This window comes from Natrix helvetica (genome assembly GCF_964273705.1).
Source record: "Natrix helvetica genome assembly, chromosome: 5".
NCBI classification, from domain to species: Eukaryota; Metazoa; Chordata; class Lepidosauria; order Squamata; family Natricidae; genus Natrix; species Natrix helvetica.
Genome location: NC_138551.1, coordinates 48,401,516 through 48,414,795, shown reverse-complemented (window position 1 = coordinate 48,414,795; position 13,280 = coordinate 48,401,516). Strand labels below are relative to the sequence as shown.

At 38.9% G+C, this 13,280-nt stretch overlaps 1 protein-coding gene across 4 annotated transcripts in view; it reads right to left on the bottom strand.

Moving 5' to 3' along the window:
- ENTPD1 (ectonucleoside triphosphate diphosphohydrolase 1) overlaps positions 1 to 13,280 on the bottom strand; it is a 51,879-nt gene that overhangs the window by 28,171 nt on the left and 10,428 nt on the right. The window contains exon 1 of one of the 4 annotated variants that reach the window (XM_081955801.1): positions 8,196 to 8,326. The exons of the other annotated variants lie outside the window; for them this stretch is intronic. The gene's annotated coding sequence lies outside the window, so the exon portion shown is untranslated. Of the gene's footprint in view, positions 1 to 8,195; positions 8,327 to 13,280 lie in introns of those variants that run through there. 4 annotated transcript variants of the gene reach the window in all.

The window sequence follows — 13,280 nt, the reverse complement described above, 5'->3', positions numbered from 1 at the left end:
GTCGTAAGTCGAAGGCTACCTGTATCAGCCATCAACCATTTCTGAAGAGCTGCCTTCTATTCACCCCACACCCACCATGAATTTGAACTCTGTGCTCTGCTGTTCCACATTTTTCAACAGTCCGGTGTTGAAGTCCAGTTTGCCTAGTATACTTTTATCTATGCAACTCCTTTGATTGGCTATACATTGGCAGGAATGCCCCCTCACCTACATCTTTTCTATGTATTTGCCTGCCGAGGCTTAGAAGTGGTCTCCTAAAGTTTGCCACCTACTATGAACTTTCATGGCATCATAAGAAGTTAGTTTAGGCTGCTTATTATTAATATCCTCTTTGTGTTTCATCTTGCTTATATTTTATTCCAAGTAATAAGGAGCAAGGGATCTGGGTTTTGTTTTTAAAAAAGAAGGAATTAAAAATTAGGACAAGAGTCTATTGTAGGGCAGCAGATGAAAGTTGTTATACAACCGTGCAAAGAATGCCCCAACATAGTAGTTCAAGAGTGGAAAGCAAAACAGATCTTGGGAACACGTTGCCAATTTCACGAAGTCGGAAGTTTTTCTTTCTTTTTTAAGGAATCCTTATATAAAGCTTCATTTGTTGTGCATGTACAGCAGGTGGACTGATGACATTTTGAAACAGGGACCACAAGCTTACCATGGAAACGCCTTAGGCTCGTAAATTAATTATGGCAACTCTTGGAACCTTCACATACCAATTTTGAGCAACATTTTCAGCTATAGCGAAATTACTCTTAATATAAACAAATAAACAGTAACAGATTTGGAAGGGATCTTGGAGGTTATCTAGTCCAACCCTCTGCTCACGCAGGAGACCTGTACTAGGGATTCAAACCGCCTAACTGCCAAACCTTTCCGATCGACAAGCTCAGTGTTTTAGCCACAGAGCCACCTAGTCAGGCTTTCTTGATTACTTGAGGAAATTTATAGCCAGCTCTGTATTTCAAGGAACTCTGGACAAGTGTGTTTTCGAAAATTAGAACCAAATGATATTTCCCAGGATTCAGAATAACAGAATAATAGAGTTGGAAGGGACCTTGGAGATCTTCTAGTCCAAACCTCCGCTCAGATAGAAAACTCCTATACCGTTTCAGACAAATGATTGTCCAATCTCTTCTTTAAAATCTCCAGTGTTGGAGCATCCACAATTTCTGAAAGCAAGTTGTTCTACTGATTAATTGTTTTAACTGCCAGGAAATTTCTCCTTAGTTCTAGGTTGCTTCTCTCTTTGATAAAATTCCATCTCTTACTTCTTGTCCTGCTCTCAGGTGCTTTGGAAAATAGGTTGTTCTGGGAGTTGAGCTTCATATTTCTGGAAGTTTCCACAGTTCTGAAAACATTAAATTAGTGCATGAATTGTTTGGCTTGCCTGTAAAGCTTTTCTAGGATTAATTAACTGTTAAAATGTCTAAAACAATATGTGTAAAATTCATTTGTCTGTGATGACTCAGCAACCTCTTCCTCCAGAAAGTCCTCCAAAATCTTACTACTGTATAGAAACTTCAAAGCTGCAAAATGGTGATACAGAGCAGTGGTGGGTTTCCATTTTTTTTAGTACCAGTTTGCTAGTGCGCGCACTCATGCGCAGAAGTGTCCGGGCAGGTGGGTGGAGTCTCCCGCCATCACCACTACCAGTTCACCTGATCCGGGCCAAACCAGGAGCAACCCACCTCTGATACCGAGTCAGCTATAGGGTATGTACATGTAGTAATGCTTCTACTGTAGATAGATTAAATCAATTACAGTTGGGAAATACCAAGGACATACACTGTTTACTTGAAAAGGTATGCCCCACTAGTTGTACTCTGAATCCTTGCCCAACTTGTCTTGTAATTGGGAAGTTGTTAGAGACATTTTCATCAATATACTAAATATTTTGTCCTACAATGACTCCTTGTTTAAAGGAGGGAATTGTTAGATCTCTTTTTTAGTAGCCCATTCTGGATCCCTCAGAAATAGCTCACTCTCTAATTTACCACCATTGGCTAAAAAGAGAGAGAGTTCTCAACTGCAGACAGTTCTAGAAGAAGCAGATTATCTGGATTTATTACAAGCAATTTTCAGAATAGTTACATGATGGATACTGCATTGGCCAATCTGGTGGATGAACTAGGGACTGACCTGGATCTGGAGTAATCTATTTTAAGCTACATTTAACAAATATGAATGAATAAATGGTCAGGCTTGCAGTGGAGACCACAATTTTCACTGATTTGTGGGTGCTTGTGCCTCTTGATGACTACATGGACAAGTTTTGCTGGTAACATTTTTCAGAAGTTATTTGCTACTGCCTTCATCACTGATTTAAGGGAGGAGATAAGCACTGAAAGGATAAATAATGCAGAATATTGACATGTACTGTGAATGATAACACAGTATAGAAGTATTTGTCCACTTGCAGCAACAGTACTATGGAATCTTAATTTAATAGACTATTGAAGCGATAAGTATTGTCTGTTAACTCAAATCTTCCTTGAGTCAATATCTACCAACCCATTATGCTACTAATCTATCTATCCGAGCTCCCTGATGCCTTCCCTCCATCTGGAATTAAAACATAAAGTGTGCCCAGAAACATATTCCTTTTAGAGGAAGCAGCAACCACTATCCAGACTGCTCAAATAATGGACAAGTCTGTTATTTTATACTGCTGAATGGATGCAAATTTTGTCTGTTCAAATCTGTATCTGAAATTTACCTAGGGTTCATTGTACTATAAAATGCAGTAGCTTAATATGCTTACTGTTCTTGCAGGTGTTGAAATGGAACAAATACATAATCAGATACTATATTGCAGTGATGGCGAACCTTTTTTGGCTCGCGTGCCACAAGTGAGGGGAGCGCAGGGGGGTCGAGTGCGGGCGTGCCGCACCCATAATGCAACACGTGACACCCCCCCAGTGCGCATGTGCGCACAACGCGCGACCCCCCCCATTTTTACATGTTTTTTTTGCCTTCACCAGGCTCCAGGGGCTTTATAGGAGCCTGGGGAGGGTGAAAAGAGCCTTCCCCGACCCCCTGGAGGCCCTCCGGAGGCTTCAGGGACTGTCCGGAGGCTTCCCTGAAGCCTTCGGAGTGCTTAAAACCACCCTCCGAGCAAACCGGAAGTGACTTCCGGGTTGCTCGGAGGGTCGTTTTAAGCGCTCCGAAGGCTTCAGGGATGGTCCCTGAAGCCTCCGGGGGGGAGGGCGGGGGAGGCTCTTTTCGCCCTCCCCAGGCTCCTATAAAGCCTCTGGAGCCTGGGGAAGGCGAAAAATAGCTTTTAAAAAGGTGAACTCAGTTGGCCAGCGCGCGCATGCGCACTGGCCAGCTAACAGGGCAGCGCCTCGCATGCCCTGACAAATGGCTCCGTGTGCCACTTGTGGCACGCGTGCCATAGGTTCGCCATCACGGCTATATTGCATGACAGAAAGCCACGCACACTCCAGTGTACCATTCTGTATCCTAAATTGCTTTCATGACCTAAACACTGCAAAAAATCATGGGTGCTTATCTTCTGAAGGCCATTATTTTTTTTAAATTGAGAATAATATTTAGATTCTTTCCTGGCTGCCACATCTTCACGAATTTTATCTCATTGTGTTGCTTCCCTGGAAAATCATAAACTAGCCATAAATCAACTGTTCTCTATTTGTAAATAAGGGCAGTTCTTCCTCAGCATTTTGTTTCAAGATGCTGTGCTGTGGAGGTTTCTATGTTTAAATAAAATGCAAACAAAAATAATCAGTTTTCAATATATTCTCTACTGTTCTGTGGTGAGCCTGACAATCAGCCACAGTATATATAGCCTGACAGAATGGGACACTTTGAAGCACCCAGCAGAAGTCTCTGCTTTCATTATTAATAGTAGAAAGCTCAGACTCCCTTTTTTGGACTTTAACACATTAAACTAGACCAATAAGGTAACAACTTAGTCTCTGTAAAGATTCCAAGCTGATTAACGTGGGCAGCCAAAGTAGAATCTGTGAAATCCTTGCCTTCAGCAATGTTCCAAAGCTGAATAATAATGGCCAGCTCACGTTTTCATTTTCAATAAAACACAGGACTTCATGTCAGCTTTTCCAAACTTCCTGCCTTGCTTGCAGGTTACAATTAAAATTTACAGAGCAAACCAAGCACCCTGAACACTCACCATTTTAGAAATATTTGGAACAAGTAATGCAATATTGGTTTTATTAGTCATGATGCCTGCAGCTGGTCCAATGAAAAACTGCACAAAAGCGATGGTCTGCACCCATCCAAGAAAGGGACTGAGATACTTGGCATTAAATTCACGGATTTTCTGGATAAACATTTAAACTGAACAGCGGGGACAGAGAATTAATTGATTCAGAACATTTCTGTCCCCAGCAATCTAAAATTCATAGGGTTATCGGTGCATGTAACATGGATGTTTGTGCGGTAAGATTATCACTCCTGCTGTCAAGCAAAACCAAGCATTTAATAGTGAGTACCAATAGTGCATGAATCATACAAGTGGCAAGAAAATATGGGCAGTCAGGCATAACACAGGGTATGTAGACAGTAAACACAGGGTCAAATCAAAATGGATTCAAATGTCAATAAACCAATGCACAGAGTACGAGGAATAAACAAGGTGAATTAGAAATTCAAGTAAATGATGGCCGATATTGTTGCCATTACAGAAACTTGGCGGGATGAAACTGACAAATGGAACATACAGCTAGAAGGATTTAAAGTATTTAAAAGAAATAGACCAAATAAAAGAGGAGATGGAGTTGCACTATATATAAGAAATGATTACCCCTCTACAGAAATAGAGCACAACAATGATGAGAACTATCTTGAATGCATTTGGGTCAATATTAAAGGTTGGGGGGGAAATGACATTGCCATAGGTCTATACTACAGGCCACCCAACCAAGCACAGGAAGTAGATGAAATTTTTGCTAGTCAGCTAATTAAGGTATGTAGGAAGCACACCACAATAGTAGTGGGGGATTTTAACTACCCTGGCATCAACTGGGAAACAAAGTCTGCACCAAGTGGAAGATCCAACAGGTTCCTAACAAACCTAGCAGACAACTTTGTTTCCCAAAAAGTAGAGAAGGGAACAAGGGGATCAGCCATATTGGACTCAATTGTCACTAACAGAGAGGAAATGATAGAAGGTGTTGAAGCCACAGGAACCCTGGGGGCAAGAGACCATGCAATATTGGAATTCAACATTATGCAAACACAAGTAGTAGAACAAAGTGAAACCAGACTCTTGGACTTTTAAGAGAGCTAATTTCAATAAACTTAGAGAGAACTTGGGAAAAATTCCATGGATGAGAATTCTCAAGGGGAAAACAACTGAAGAAGTTTGGGAAATTTTGAAAAATGAGATTACAAAAACCCAGTCTAGCACAATACCAATGAAGAAGAAAAATAACAGCTCCCAAAAGAAACCAGCATGGCTGCATAAAAGAACTCTGACAAATTGAAAGACAAAAAAGATAAGTACAAAAAGTGGAAAGTGGGGGACATAAATAAGGCAGAATATCAGCAAATAGCCCGAGCATGTAAAGATGAAGTGAGGAAAGCTAAGGCTCACAATGAAGAAAGGCTTGCCACAAAAGTAAAAAATAACAAAAAAAGCTTCTTCCAACATTTTAAAAACAAGAAAAGAGTTAAGGAAACAATTGGTCCATTGCTGGGAGAAAGTGGCAAGAAGGTGACAAGCAAGAGGGAGAAAGCAGAACTATTTAACTCATGTTTTGCATCTGTCTTTACACAAAGGGATAAAACAGTCCAACCTATCAAAAACAGCACCACAAAAATCAGATTAGGAACATAAGTTGAAATAGGGAAGAAAATGGTAAGTGAGCACCTGTCTACCCTAGATGAGTTCGAATCACCAGGACTGGATGGATTACACCCCAGGGTTCTGAAGGAACTGGCAGACGAGATCTCAGAACCACTGAACTATGTCTTTCAGAAATTCTGGAGCACTGGGGAACTACCAGAGGACTGGAAAAGAGCTGATGTGGTTCCCATCTTCAAAAAAGGGAAAAAAACAGATCTAGGAAACTACAGACCTATCAGCCTGATCTCAATACCAGGAAAGATTCTGGAAAAGATAATCAAGCAACGAATTAGTGAACACCTAGAAGTAAACAAAGTAATAGCCAAAAGCCAACATGGGTTTGTCAAAAACAGATCATGCCAGACTAATCTTATTGCATTCTTTGACAAAGTGACAAAATTAGGGACCAGGGACCAGAACTATACCGTCGATATAGTTTACCTGGACTTCAGTAAGGCATTTGATAAGGTAGACCATAACCTACTACTAGATAAAGTAGAAGAATGTGGGTTGGACAGATCACCACCAGATGGATTTGTAACTGGCTGACCAACCACACTCAACGTGTAGTCCTCAATGGAACTGCATCTACATGGAGGGAAGTAGGCAATGGAGTACCCCAAGGCTCTGTTTTGGGCCCAGTATTCTTCAACATCTTCATCAATGATTTGGATGAGGGAATAAATGGGGAACTCATCAAATTTGCAGATGACACCAAGCTGGCAGGAATAGCCAACACTCCAGAAGATAGGCTAAAGATACAGAAGGATCTTGACAAACTTGAACATTGGGCACTATCTAATAAAATGAAATTGAATGGTGAAAAGAGTAAGGTTCTACATTTAGGCAACAAAAATGAAATGCACAGGTACAGAATAGGTGGTACCTTGCTCAACAGTAGTAACTGTGAAAGGGACCTTGGAGTCCTAGTCCCATTTACATATGAGCCAGCAGTATGCAGCAGCTGCCAAAAAAGCCAGCACAGTTCTAGGCTGCATAAACAGGGATAGAATCAAGATCACGTGAAGTGTTAATAGCACTTTATAATGCCTTGGTAAGGCCACACTTGGAATACTGCATTCAGTTTTGGTCGCCACGATGTAGAAAAGATGTGGAGACTCTAGAAAGAGTGCAGAGAAGAGCAACAAAGTTGATTAAGGGACTGGAGACTAAAACATATGAAGAACGGTTGCAGGAACTGGGTATGTCTAGCTTAAGAGAAAGAAGGACTAGGGGAGACATGATAGCAGTGTTCCAATATCTCAGGGGTTGCCACAAAGAAAAGGGAGTCAAACTATTTTCCAAGGCACCTGAGGGTAGAACAAGAAGCAATGGGTGGAAACTAATCAAGGAGAGAAGCAACTTAGAACTGAGGAGAAACTTCCTGACAGTTAGAACAATTAATCAGTGGAACAGCTTGCCTCCAAAAGTTGTGAACGCCCCAACACTGGATTTCTTTAAGAAGATGTTGGATAGCCAGTTGTCTGAAACGATATAGAGTTTCCTGCCTAGGCAGGGGGTTGGACTAGAAGACCTCCAAGGTCCCTTCCAACTCTGCTATTTTATTGTATTAATATAGCAGGCAGTGTCCAACATCACCATTTTATTGGCTTGTGAGTGTGCACAGGGCGACATCACAATTTTTCACTTTTATAACTATTGTCCTCTGCTTACTACATTATCTACTGCAGCTTTGGAAACAAGGCAATCTAAATCCAAACAATGATCCTTACTTCATCTTCTATCCTCTCATGTTGGAGTTTACTGCTTGCCCTGTCATCTTGCAAGTGCTTCACCCCTTTAATTTCATTCCCCATACATGGATCTCATCTCAAGATTCCCCACAACATTGTACTCAAGTTACCTGTGGAAATGAAACCAAGCACTCTCATAGGAGCCCTAACATAACCCTTTCCAACAGCAGTGGAAAAAACGTCTCCTGAGATTATTAACGGAGTCATTATTGTACACTCTTTGTGCTACTGTTTTTTCCTAGATCAATCTATTTTTAACCCTTGGCAGTAAATCATACAGTTGTTCATATGGGAAGTTTACAGAGTTTCGCACCAGTTTTTCTCTTTTCAAAATCTTTTCCTGTAGTTGCTTTTGTCACTATGACCATATTGACAGAGGAAAACAAACAAACAAACAGAAAACCCTGCCAGATGAGTCTTCCAAGATAGTAATATTAGCTAGGATCAAGTAAAGCAAAAGTGTTGAGAGAGTTTCTGAAAGCCACTTTATATTAAAATGTATTGAACAGAGAAATACGGCCACTCCCCAGGAACATGACACACTATGAAGGGAGAATATTCTTCCCCTCTATTTCAATTATTTCAACATGTTTGCAAAAGAATGAGCAACATACCTTGGCACAGCAGGCTTAAAATTGCTATAAGCGTGGTAATCCATTTAGCATGAAGATTGGCCTTCTTGACAAGCTAGCTTTAGTAAAGAGCAACAACAGCAGAACTGTCAGTTCCCTCGGCCAAAGCAAATTAACCTAAACATTGGTGCAAAAGGGCATTTCTGGGTCTGCCTAGATCAATCAATTTACCTTTTTTCTGAGCTTCATGCATGAATTAAAGGCCCATGAACAGTTTTTTTTTACTTTTTAAAAAAAATAAATAAACCATGATTGCCTTTTCCTGTAATAAATATTTTTTAAATTGATTTCTTCAAGAAAGTGCTGTTGGTCTTCTTTAAGATAGGACTGTTATTTCTGAATCAGGCACGCATATTCTGACCAAGCATCCTTTAACTTAATAGGGGCATGAGGGAGATTAAGATGCTGCCTACGAAGCAAGTTTATGTAATTGCATTTATGTCTGGTGAGAAAATGGGATTTGCTATAATCAGCTGCAGCTGTTGAACCTAGAGTACAAAAGGTTGGAAATAATCAGCATGTCTGCACTAGATGGTGATCTCAGTTCACTCTCTTCCATTCATGCAACCTTCTCCAACTGTCTCCATATAATGTCCTTTAACAATGTGTTGATTCTTGTTAATATACAGTATTGGAATTTCAATATAAAATACTATATTTTAATTTAGAAGCGTTTAGTTTATATTAGCTGCCAGAAAATCTGGAAAATGCAAAAGCAGCTTAGACAAGAGGATAGAATCAGTAAATAGATTGGAAAATAATCAAATTAGTTCATGATATTAAACTGGATGAAGTTTAAAAAACAGTTGAAAGAGTTTATTACTGGAAAGACCAGTTTTAAATGAAAGGCTAATGTTGGTAAAGCAAATGTAAATAATAATAAATAATAAATAATAATTTTACCCAAATCTGTGGGATGTAAAAGATAAATGCTGTAAAAATTTTGTTTTCTGTGAACTACAGCACAAGCAATAATAACATAACTTCCACCCCTCTCAATGAGAATTTAATTATGTTGCATCAATTGGTCCCCACACTTTGGATCATCTGCACGAACTAGCCACACACTTGTTATACTGATGATATCGCAACCTTCTACAACATGTTAAGCATTAGAGGTACGTTCGGAATTGAATTTGGAAAAGTAGGCATGAGCTATTTCACTGGACCTATTGGGAGCTTTTTAAGGAGCCAGGGCTTTTCCTGGACCTTTCATAGTAGCCACATAACCTCAGAAAAATATGCATTTCAATTCAGAAAGTGTAAGGAGGCAACAGGAACAACCCTTTTAAGAAACCACCAAGAGATTTGGCAAGGTGCACACCCAGATCCAATGCACTTTTTCCCATTATAAATACAAATACTGAACGCATGTTCAGCTCCATGCACTTGAAAATCCTATTGTCTGAACTGAGGAGGTGGCAGCCTGTTTTTCTGCTGCATTCTGAATTTGTAAATGTATAGCCCACCTTCTTTCCCAAAGTTTAAGAACTCCATAATATCTATGCAATCAAGTAAGCTTCTCAGTTTGAGATGTTGTTGCATTTAGATAGCAAAAACTGAAATGGACATCAGGATGTGATTAGAATTTTTTCTAATTATGGTGATCATCTGAATTTACCCAGCAGTCATCATGTGATACTGTACTATTCTGAATTAAACAGAATCACTTCCTTCCAGAACTGTAAACTGCCATTATGCATGCTTTCACTCCATACTAAGACAACCGGAATGGTTGGTATGTGCTGAATGGCACTGCCCCTAACATCTTTGGGAAGGGAACCTCCTATTTGAGTGTGTCAAGGCTTCCTGCTACTTTTGGGTCCTCAACCTAATCTTGCCTATTAGTTAGTATCTTTTTTCACTCTTCGGATATGAAAACTTATCAATGAGACAAATCAGGAATTTCCTAGGAGGCCCCTGCTTAGCAGAATTTGCCTCTCAGTAAATGTCAGAAAAATTAAACTCTTTCTTCATTCATCACTATGATTTTATGCCTCTTTGAAAGATGTGCAGTTTGCTTTTGGAAGGTGTTATCCACATCATCTCTTTAGCTGAGATGCAAAAAAGCATATTGCTTCTATTTGCTTTTGTACTTATTTTAACATAGTTGATCTTGCCAATTCATTCTTTAGAATTTCTGAGTGGAATTGATTTTAAAAAATATATACATTGCAATTTCTCTTCTCTTTCTATTGCTTTTGTTTCTTTTTAACAAATAGTATCTTTCAATTGTTCTATTCTCAGACATATGAATCATCCCACCAAGAACAGCCAGGAATATTTTTTATTAATCCTTATTAAGTGCAACTCATTTTCATCCCATTAGAATACCCCAGAATTTATTTCCAACAAACAAATCTCTCAATGATATCCGAATAGTCAATATCATTTACGTTGTCTATTTCCATTTCCAATATTTTTTATAGACTGGAAGTATAGATGAATTCATCACTTAAGCTTTTATGGTCATGAGCTTCCTTCTTAAATTTGCAAAGTTTGTAGTAATATATTTATAGATGTTTTTTGTGGTATCATTTGGCCCCACTTATATTAGCAGAAAAGAATAATTTGGAAGGAACTGTCAAGGAACTGAATAAATTAAGAAGTTGTTTTGTCACATTCCCTAATCCTTGCTCTGGACAGATAACATCCTTTATAATTTAATTAACATTTATAATTTAATTAATTAACTAAAGGAGAGAATGGCTGTTAGATGACTTCAAGAAGACAAATTATTGTCAACGAAGCCAGTTTGCTAACCAACAGCTAATTTCAAATTTATACTCCACATTCCAAGAAATGAGAACTATCTGTCCTCACTAGCCTCAGAATCTGACTGAATCCAGCCCCTCCTTCTGCTGGATATAAAAAAAAAGCACAAGGAGTCCTCAACTTACAACTACAATTTAACCTGAAATTTTGGTTGGTATGGTTACCACCATAACTCTTACATGAATCATGTGGCCATTAAATAAAGCACATGGCGGTAAGTCCAAATCTAGCTTATCCAATGGCCATTTGTTGCTGGAAAATGACAAAAATGTCATAAAATGTGATCATGTGACTACAGGATGTTGCAAGTGGTTGTAAATGTAAGCCAGTTCCCAAGCACCCGTAATGCAATTACATCACCACAGGGATGATGAGGAAGTCATAACTCTGAGGACAAGTCAGAAGTAACTTTTTCAAGTCTGTCATAAATTTGAATGGTCATTAAGCAAGGGTTTGTAAGCCAAGGACTACCTGTACAGCTGCTTAAAAACAAAGTGTTGGGTCACTTTGAAAGGCAAATGTAACATTAATCAGAGTAAATAATGAATCTTGGAAGCTGTTATAACAATTTCCACCCTTATTTATACTCAGTTAATTAAATCAGAATCTCTGAGCAATTTGAAATGATTCTTCCCAGCTCTCTATCCACCTGGGCTAAGTTGCCACTGATGTAAGCTGACAACTGACTCACTATCTTTTGTTTATGTCTGTATTTTTTTTTCATTTGTTTCCTAGTTTCCCTGGAAACTTATACAAAACTCCAGTAATCCATATTGAGAGACTGACAAAGAATTAGGTTCTCTGTCGCTATAATAGTTTTAAGAAGCTATGTGTAGTTCCCAAGATGCAGAGAAGTTCAGGGAATTATAGCACAGAAATATATAGTTTTAAGTAATTCCTGTTTTTGTAGAAATAGATAAAACATGAGGCTGGGATGTTTTTGTATTTGTTTGCCGTACTGAGCTAAATCTAATTGTATCTTACTCTCTATACAAGTCAGAGAATTGGATGTAGATGTAGCTTTTATATATTCTTCAGACTGCACTCATAAGATACAAAGTCTTGTAGAGAATCTTTTGGTGAACTGTAATTGCAGTGAGCATAGAGGATGGCCTTGAAGGACAGAGGAAATATTTGTTACTAAGGCAACAAACAGATAAATACATCTTGACTCCAAGGCAAGAAAGTGGTTTATGAAAATGTCTCAGTCAGATCTTCCCGTTAATTCATATGAAGATAAAAAAAAGAGGAAGGAAAACATTCAGATTTTGTTACAACAATTGTTTTAAGTAGCCTTTGGCCTGCATGGTGTTGGTTTCTTAGTTTGGTCTACTTTGTAGGGCTGATAGTAATATTGGTAATTATTTTCCCAGTCCCATCATGGAAACATCTAATAAAAGGGCATGGTGTTTGTAGAACACCATGCAGAGGTGGTATGTTGCTGGTTCGCAGCGGTTCAGGTGAACCAGTAGTGGCAGGGACGCAAGGCTCCGCACAGCCGCTCAGATGTCATCATGGTTCTGTGCATACCCTTGTGTATGCGTGTGTGCGCGCGCGTTCCCGCTACTGAACCGGTAGTGAAGATAATAGGATACCATTACTGACACTATGGCCATACCGTTATCTTGTAGTCTGGACTATTGGACTTTATTTTGTATATTTTTGTTTTGAATGCATACAATGTGTGCAGTTCTGTATACACATTTTACATGCAGACTTAGGAAGGGTTAGGGTTAGTGTAAATTCTGACTTGATTTTTTTGTTGATTCATTTGTTGGATGATATTCTCAGGTTTCTCTTCACACTAAATTTCAAAAGCAGCATACTCTTTCTATTCTGCTTCTTTAAAGTCCAATTTCTGCTTCTTTAAACTATAATGTCACAAGAGTACCAATGCTGATGTTTTTAGTTATAGACAGTTTCTTTTTCAAAACTTTCACAGCTATTTCTACTAAGTGGTAATCTGTGGTATATTTCTTCACTGCATGTCCCTTTATATTGATGTTCACAAGATAAGGAAGATTATGTATTTATTTATCCAATTTATATAACACCTCCCCCCCATTTCACCAAACAAAGTGACTGTGGACAGCTAGCTTAAATAGTCCAAATATACCTAAAATCATCAATCGTTAAAATCATTAAAACCATAAAAGGACTTGAAAAACAGAACAACAAATAAACAACAGATAAAAGGATGTTAATAATACTGGAGCTACCTCACTAGTTCACCCTCCCTCCCTCTGAGGCTAGGCCTACTGGCATAATCAGGCCTTAAGGCACCTTCAGAAA